This window comes from Macrobrachium nipponense, chromosome 37, assembly GCF_015104395.2.
Source record: "Macrobrachium nipponense isolate FS-2020 chromosome 37, ASM1510439v2, whole genome shotgun sequence".
NCBI lineage: Eukaryota > Metazoa > Arthropoda > Malacostraca > Decapoda > Palaemonidae > Macrobrachium > Macrobrachium nipponense.
The window spans coordinates 19,002,025-19,012,024 of record NC_061097.1 but is presented as its reverse complement, the minus strand read 5'-3'; the positions used below and the strand labels follow the sequence as shown (position 1 = coordinate 19,012,024).

General features: G+C 33.5%; 1 long non-coding RNA gene across 1 annotated transcript in view; it reads right to left on the bottom strand.

The window, feature by feature from the left end:
* Positions 1-1,927: 1,927 nt before the first annotated feature.
* Positions 1,928-10,000, bottom strand: part of LOC135208932 (uncharacterized) — a 168,018-nt gene continuing 159,945 nt past the window's right edge. The window contains exon 3 of the long non-coding RNA XR_010313245.1: positions 1,928-2,089. This is a non-coding gene — a long non-coding RNA (uncharacterized LOC135208932). The remainder of the gene's footprint in view (positions 2,090-10,000) is intronic.

The following is a 10,000-nucleotide window of genomic DNA, read 5'->3' as shown; positions in this document are numbered from 1 at the left end:
ATGAGCTTTTTGATAACATAAATCAATTAAATGAGGTGGGTAGCAGAGATCGTTCCTTATCTTTTTTATGTATTCTATTTCTTGCTCCCGTGTTGTTTTCAAATGTACTATTTTCTGGAAGAATCACTTGTTTACTGCGGGTATCCTTCAAGGTGTGGCTAGCCTCTGGGGGACTCCTCCTCTCTGTAGAGTAAAAATCGCCCTTATGGCTAATCTGGTAGTGTCAGTTTGTATATTAAGCCTTCTTTTGACTATGGTGTTCTTTGTAAAATCAGTTTGCCTCAGTAAAGGGTCTGAAATAGGACCGAAAGTACTCGGCTATCATGCTTTTTCATTTTTTTCCTTCGTGGCAAAAAAACCTTTATATTATATATATATATATAATATATATATATATATATATATATATATATATATATATATATATACATATGTTTATTCAACTAAGATGATGAGCTTGTGGTTATATTTTTCGATATATCATTTATTTCAAATATAGTGCATAAACAGTATGGATGTGTTTATTTGAAATATATAAGGGTTACAAAAAGTGAATAGATGCAAACATTGCTTATTTAAATGCTTTCCCATAAGATTAAATCAATGAGCGATAAAATGGAATAATATGTCCAGTTATATAATGAGAAATAAGAGAAAAGAAATATGAACAAGAACTCTATCACATATTAGCGATGACTATTTGGTCTACTAATTGGTCTTAAGAGTAATGGAATTTTCAAAGTCCCATAATCAAAACCAAACAAATAGGATGGGTTAAATAAAAATCGCCATAGAGATGAAAATATTTTCAGATGTTAGCCTTAAAATGTCGTTTTCTGTTTCAATACTCTTTTCAAAGAAAACTTAGCTCTTTGTATTTTACGGGAAACCTCGTTAATGTTAACATTTCTGTAACTATAACCTTTCGTGGGCGGGAATATATTTTGTTTGTTGACATTTTCCACTCTATTTTATTTAGTCTTTACTTTCAGGTAACACGCCTAACTGGCAGAAAACTGTCAATTTTTTTCGTAATTACATTTTCCAGATACGACAAGCTCAAAATTTTATCATATTACTACATGTATTTATTAGTTACAAGAATCTTCAAACAAGGTTAAGAAGGACCCAGAGATATTCATTATAGGCCTAACTGGAGGGGTAGGTAGGTACAAGACCTTTACTCTTAAAAATCGTAAATTTTCTACGAATATTATAAAATCTGAAAGATTCCCATCATAAACAGTCATAGATATATTAATTTTATGTTGAAAGTCCGTTTTGGTCAGTTTTTATGGGTAACTAGAGGGAATTTACCCGTTTTTGCCTTAACGAGAGAGAGAGAGAGAGAGAGAGAGAGAGAGAGAGAGAGAGAGAGAGAGAGAGAGAGATTCAGACTGTGAGACGAATAAGTTATAAGTTTGCATTCTGAACAAATTATGAACTTGGATTATCAACTCATGATATAATAAAAACTTGTTGCTCTCGTTATTATTATTATTATTATTATTATTATTATTATTATTATTATTATTATTATTATTATTATTATTATTATTATTAAAGATAGTGCAAGTAGTAGTCGTTTGGAATAAGACAAAAACCTGGCTGGCAAGAATAAAAACGTGGAAAACTGCCGATAAAGAGTACAAAAATTAACAAATAGTTATCTACTTTCCTTTCTTTATCGTAATTCATTTACATTTGCCTATTATTTTCTTCTTCGGTATGGTGGAAGATTGATTCGTGAACATAAGTCTTTTAGGCTTGTTCCATAATAATAATGATGATAATAATAATAATAATGATAATAATAATAATAATAATAATAATAATAAAAAATAATAATAATAATAATAATAATAATAATATCGAAAAGATTACAATTATTTCTGATCCTAAACCTAATATACTTACGCGTTTGTACGCGTAGGAGGGCGTCTGCCTTCTGTAGCTATCGTAGGGTAAGTAATTAGTGCCGTAATTGGTATTTATGTCATTTGGAACCTGTTCATACTGAGTGTTCAGAGGAAAAGTCGTCGGCGGACGGTAGGACTGGATTGTAGTCGACCCTGGGTCACCGTAACGGCTGGGGGGAAGAAATGAGAATGACAATTATTTATCTAGAATGGAACTCCTCTCTCTCTCTCTCTCTCTCTCTCTCTCTCTCTCTCTCTCTCTCTCTCTCTCTCTATATATATATATATATATATATATATATATATATATATATATATATATAATATATAAGTGGTTGAAGACAGGCAGGAACACACCAGGAATTTGACAATACGACATATTTATTCCGACGTTTCGCAATACATTATTGCATTCTCGAGAAATTCTACCATAGATATAAATAAAATAATTTCTTAAAAACTTTAAAAAAATTATGGAATTAATAATAATGGTTATCTATAAGTCAACTTAACAGGAAACCATACCTAAAACACACAATAAATTACATTAGAACACAAGTTACATTAAAAAATCATAATAAAATTGAGCATTAAACTACACTTAAGTAAGATTTATTCACCAAAGATTTATTTAAAAAAGATTAATGATAAATAAATAACTAAAGGAAGAGAGAAGCTAACCTGCCAGAGCAAAGTCTAGAGTAAAACTAAAAGCAGAAACGAAAAGTAAACAATAACAGGTGTTGAGAACAACAACAAAGTCAGGATAAAAATAGTTTAACTTTTTGGGAGACAGAAATCCAACTCAAGAGGCAGGAGAAACTTTTCACTTTTGGAAAGCACATAATTGTAAAAGTTTAAAACAGTCTTATGCTCTTTACAGAACTTGGGTAAAATAATATCTAAATGAGATAGTTTCCTATGATGTCTGTTTTGCGTTCGGTAAAAATAAATTTCTTGTATATACTATATATATATATAAGTATAATAAATATATATATATATATATATATATATATATATATATATATATATATATATATATATATATATAGATATATATATATATTATATTTATATATAATATATATATATATAATATATATCTATATATATATAGATATATTATATATATATATATATATATATATATATATATATTATATGTATATATTAATAATATATTATAAAATATATAAATATATATATAATATATTAATATATTATAATAATATAATATATTTAATATATATATATATATATAAGAATATATATATATATAGATATAAGTATAATATATATATAATAATATATATTATATTTATTATATATATATAAATTTATATATATATATATATATATTATATATATATATTAAAAGTTCCTCAGTGTACGAGTGCGTTGCATACTCTCTCATCAATCTGGTAGCCCGAGTTTCGCTTCCCACTATATATATATATATATATATAATATATATATATATATTATATATATATATATATATATATATATATATATAGTATATATATATATATATAATATATATCTATATATATCTTGATATATTATATATATATATATATATATATATATATATATATATATATATATATATATATATAGATATATATATATATATATATATATATATATATATATATATATATATACATATGTATATGTATATATATACATATACAAATATATATATATTAAAAAAAGTTCCTCAGTGGACGAGTCGGTTGCATACTCTCTCATCAATCAGGTAGCCCGAGTTCGCTTCCCACTATTGGCAGTGAGGAACCAGAGGAATTTATTTCTGGTGTCTAGAAATTCATTTCTCGATATAATGTGGTTCGGATACCACAATAAGCTGTAGGTCCCGTCGCTAAGTAACCAATTGGCTCCTAGCCACGTAAATAAAAATCTAATCCTCCAAGCTAGCCCTAGGAGAGCTGTTGATCAGCACGGTGGTCTGGTTAAACTAAGATATACTTTTAAACTTAATAAGGAGTAAAGGCGTAAAGAAATAACTGTCAAGCATTTCAAGCACTTTGATATTAAATGGTCCGGGGAAACTCATTTCTAATCCACCCCGCAATGAAAATCATTGTCGCCGTGATAAAAACAATTACAAAATGTGCCGAAGTAACTTCGGTGCAATCGAGTTTTCTACACAGCGTATAATGCTGTATGAAACTCTTACCCACGGCCCATGAAATTCTCAGCCGGCTGTGGTGGCCTGAGTTGTTGCGTTACCAGACGTATGATCATAGCTAAACTTAACCTTAGATAAAAACAGAAACTACTGAGGCTAGAGGGATGCAACTTGGTATGTCTGATGATTGGAGGGTGGGTGATCAACATACCTATTTTTAGCATGTGTAGCGTAGAGTAAAGAACGGTTCAAGTCGAGCAATGTACTGTAATGTCGTAATGAAGTCGTGACAAGTCCTTTACAGTACTTTGAGGTTGTTTTGTCATATCGAAAGAATGGAGAGCTGAAGTTTTAATTATTAAAATAAATTCATAAGTGCTGGGATGAAGGAGGCGAGTGAGACCGTGAAAGTTCAGTTAGAGAGAAAGGGGCAACGGGACAGTTAGGCTTTAATCCAGAATGTGAGATGTATGGAACAGTCTACGTCTAGGCATAATTAGCGGCTGATTCCATGGAAGTTGTCTGCACCAGGCTAACTTGTTTTCCTCTGGGAGAACTGGGCTATTGGTGAAATATATCCACCCCACAAACATCATCACACTGACGCCCTTACCAAAGTGGCTAAAGATAAATCATAGGGCAACAGATACTACCTACTTAATCCTTTAATTGCGAAATCGGTGATGAACCCAGGAAGGAGAAACACTAACTGCTTCATACACATTCATATCATGTGTCAAAAACTCGCACAAACTCTAGAATGAACTTTTCTAGCTTGCATTACTGTTCCAATACCTCTTCCTACCCCATTGTACGTCTTCTAATCATTCTTCCCAACAATTCAGAATTATGCACTCTTCACCAACTCACTATTCTCACCACATGTACATACCATCTTAAAATAATATGATCCTCCTGTCTGTCTGTAATGACAATCTTACTACTTTATGTCGCCACTTAATTTCCCACGCTTTTTTTTTATTACTCCGTTAACATTAAATAAATAACTCGTCACAACAGCCTCTACCTTGTTCTTTCATTTGCATTCATCATCCACACTTCACTTCCATATTGGAGAGTTGGCACAGCAGTCATTCCATTAAACCATTGTCACTACTCTTCTCACCATTTTATCATACCTTCTATTTCACATAAACAAGGATTTCACCTCCTTCACCCTCCTATTACCATTAACATTCATTAACCATACAACGATTCATTCATCCACATGTAAATTTTAACATTCATTGTTCCACCTTGGAGGCTCACTTATTAGCGCCTTCATAATCTGATAATTACATTCGCCTTTATAAACTTAATACGTGGAAACACTTACAAAGTCTGCATTCCTTTTATCTACCTAACACCCTACCTATATTAACACAAACACAGATATATATATATATATATATATATATATATATATATATATATATATATATATATCTATATATATATTATGTGTGTGTTAATAAAGGTGAGTGGGTAGATGGCTAAAAGGAACTGCAAACTATTTATATATTATATATGTGCGTGTGTGTGTGTATGTATACATACATACACACACACACACACACACACACACACTATATATATATATATATATATATATATATTATATATTGCAATATTCCTTACTAGAAATTTCTAACAATTACAACTTAGAACTTGTGAGAAAAGCCTTCAAATGATCGAATCACTCTTCCGTAGCCACACTTTCTTAGGCATCCCTAAACCTCACCATCGAACATTAATCAAGTAATATCGACAAATGTAGACGGGAAATTCATCATACTAATTTATCACATTCATCCGTCATTTTCATAACCCTTACTACACCTTTCACTTTCTCCTGACACAACAGTGAAGAGTATTCCTCCCCTCGGCCCCTTGGCCTTCACCTTCGGTTATTAGAGGTTGTTTTGGGGAATTATGACGGAATTAAGCGATTTAGGGAGGCAATTGTCTCCAATATGCAGTGGTGGTGACCTGTGGGTAGAGAGAGAGTGAGTTTGTGTCGGGTGCACACATACACACACACACACACACACACACACACGCAATATATATATATATATATATATATATATATATATATATAAATATACAAATATACATATTATATATGTGTGTATAAGAATGTATGTGTGCATGTAGATAAGAGAGAAAGATCGCGAACAAAAACATAGTAATCAAATTAAAAATAACAATATACAAGAGCATGTATACATGACTTACTACACCGCATATGTATATATATATATATATATATATATATATATATATATATATATTATATATATATATATATATATGTGTGTGTGTGTGTGTGTGTGTGTGTGTGTGTGTGTGTGCGCGAATAATATTAATAATACAGGTTACAGGAAAATGATAGGCAGAAAGACAGTACCAAGCGCTTTGCCTTTACGCAGCATTGCCTCGACAGTACCTGAGATAGGCAGAAAGCGCTTGGTACCGTCTTTCTGACTATCATTTGTCTGCGGTATTCGCTTATATATGAAGTCACGCGCATCTAATGTGTTTTTCTTAAGCATAATGGAAACTGAGTACAAATAATGTGTATATAGTATTTATATATATATATATATATATATATATATATATATGTATATATATATATATATATATATATATATATATATATATTATAATAAACTTAAAAACTCCGTTGCAAATAAACTGACCCAAAAAAGTCGACTTCCGGGTTATGGAGAGCGGCTGCCACTGCTGCCATCGTCACAGGAAGTAAAGCTAGGTCAGTCGGGTCAGGCTAAATTGTTTCTTTTTACGATTTCAGTTTTCGAAAGAAAATAAATCGTCCATCAAACCAATGATTCAAGTCAGTTTACGAAAACGTCATCCATCAGACCAATGAATTTTCTCAAAATCTTTCGTTGTTTTTCATATGAAAGTTTTTATTTTCTTTTAAAGTTTGGTTTTCACAAAGAGGCCGACGGACCTGTGGTAACCTGGTTTGTTTTTCTTGCCCAGGCTAGACGGGGATAGAAAATAATTAGTGGGTTGTAACCACAAGGGAATTAAAGACACGCCACTTCATAGAGAGAAGTTTATAAGACAAAATTAAATCAAACAGGAAAAGAATTCCATAGCCGACAGAGGAAGGAAATAAGCCACCATCGGAAAGGGACATTTTCTTCATTGTTTTTTTTTTTTTTTAAAGAGATAGTTTTGATAAAACTCCTGCACTGGAATAGTGATAATGTACATCGCTTGGTATTTATTTAATATCTTATGAAATTGTCTCACGCTCTAAATCTTTGGAATTTGCTTTAAATTTTTGGAATTTTCTAAGAACTTTTGAAACTTTCAAAATATTTCAAAAATGGTCACATTACCGATACTACATTTGATTTCATTTTCAGTCTCCTTTTGCTATTTATTTTCGAAAATCCTTTTTGATAAAAACGTTGAAATTGGGTTTCTTCACAGACATCCTTTAGTAAAACTTACTTTCAAAACACATTTGTAAAATCGTTGGACTTTAGTTTAAAAATTCATTCCCTTTCTACTCTTCAAACGCATTTCCAAAATGTTATACTGTTCGGCATTTTCTGTACTTTCTCTTTAATTCCTCTACAAAAAATTAAACGCCACATCTCTATTGTCGAAAAATCTGGACGAGAACACTTTCATTCAGACTGTCATTTTGGTCTTGCTTTCTGTAATGTTACTGCTTGCAAGCAATAACGGTATTTCCTTACATAATATACCACATTCAAGGTCCCACCGGGATTTGCAAACCCCCTGGTAATTTCTCTAATTACAGACGATCTGAGAGCCAGCGCTAGATTGCTCACAAGAAAGCGATTAGCGCTCTCGCGCGCTCGACTGTGATTCGCGTTGTCGGGATTCATGTTCACCGAAGTTTCCCTCAAGAAGAAGAAGATCTCGGTCGATTTCGTTCCGTTTCCTCTTCGCTTCATATTTGCTTGCTTTTTTTCTGTCGCTGTTCAGTTTTCTTATGTTTGGTCTCTTGTTCTTCCGAATATGGGCTTGAGCACGTTAGTAACGATAGAATTGAAATGACATTTATGATCTGTGCTGATAAAACATTTGCGGGAACGTTCAGGAACTTATTTAATTTCTACGTATATCTTCAATCATTGATAAAAATGTCGCGACGTCTGTCGCAGTTTAATAATTGACTCTACGGTCATTAATTGTTGTCACTGTTATGCTCAGTTTTGTTTAAAGTCACTCTTCACCGTATAACCGTCTTTCCTTTAAATAAAATCAAAACACCAATCCTACTCCACGTATCTTTTCATTAGTCCAAAATAAACTACAATCCTACTCAGAGTATCGTCTCATTAGTCCAAAATAAACCACCTCTCACTAAAGAGAATCAGCCAATTTAGAATGAAATCCAGCTCACAAACGCATCCGACACACACAGGAGCGACGGCGGTCTACTGTAGGTACGCGGGTCCCGTGGCAAAACTTCCGCCGCGAAGTTTGTATTTGACGTTATTGCTTAGGAACGGTGCAGCAGTCTCACCGTAAGTGGGTCACTAGTACGGCCATTCAACTAAGAGCATCTGATGAATATCTTATGAATGGTTTCGCCCAGGCCATTTTAATCATATATACCGTTTTTTTTTTCCTTTTCGTCGCTCTTTCTGCCCATCCCAGATTTGACCCACAAAAGGGGACTAATATCTAGGTGCGTAGTTTATTGTTTTTAGTCAGCCAATGTAAAGTGGATTGTAGGGCGCGCGCCAATATCGCTCCCTCTCTCCAGAATACTAACCTAAAATGATGGTCCCCCAACTTGTGAACTGAGCGAGCCACTGCACTACCTATGGACAGACAGAGAGAGAGAGAGGAGAGAGGAGAGAGAGAGAAATTTTGAGAGAGAGGAAGAGAGAGGAGAGAGAAGAGGGTAACAGTGGGTTTGGTTGAGATGGTTGCTGTTAATATCTTTAATGGGAAAAGTAGCACCTGATTGCTAGTAATGTGCAATCTAATTCACCATTCTGTTAAATGTGTGTGTGTGTTTGTGTGTTTGTGTGTTTGAGAGAGAGAGAGAGAGAGAGAGAGAGAGAGGGGTGGGGGTGGGGGGGGGAGGAGGACGGTATTTATCTTAATGGGAAATGTAGCAACTGATTGCTAGAAATTTGTAATGGATCTAATTCACCACTCTACTAAATGTGTGTGTGTGTGTGTGTGTGTGTGAGAGAGAGAGAGAGAGAGAGAGAGAGAGAGAGAGGTATTTATCTTAATGGGAAAAGTAGCAACTGATTGCTAGTTATGTGTGATCTAATTCACCACTCTGTTAAATGTGTGTATGTGTGTGTGTGACAGAGAGAGAGAGAGAGAGAGAGAGAGATAATCGGTCCCTCATATCAAAGGTAACCACAGTAATTGGTTACTACTCATGTATGATATACCCAAGTCATCATCTAATTAGATGAAAGGGAAAGCGTAGGCATCATTCCTTCGTTTTAAAATAAATTTAGATTTTTATTACGTCCCACTCACTGTAGACTGAATTAGCTGTGTACTTTTAGCCTCGTTTTCATGAAATACTGGTCACCCTTTGCCCTTCCCTCATTTCCCCGACACCCACGCAACATAACCCTTATAACAGAACAATAAACTACAACGCATGAGGAACACAACCTCTTTCATTGACCACATCAAATGTTACTCCCTAAATGTGGCGTCCGATGCGGCATAACCTAACCTTTTTGGCGCCCACTTCCCTCGGGAGTCATGTGCCCTTAGAGACCCTCTACTAGTGGGGGGGAAAAAAGGGCGGTGGGGCTATCAACTGAAAATGTTTATGAGACTGCAATGGACCGCCAACCCCGTCCCCCTCTCCCCTTTTCTTGGTAAGACATGGGTTCCCTACCTCCCTACCTCAGCCCATTACCTGTAT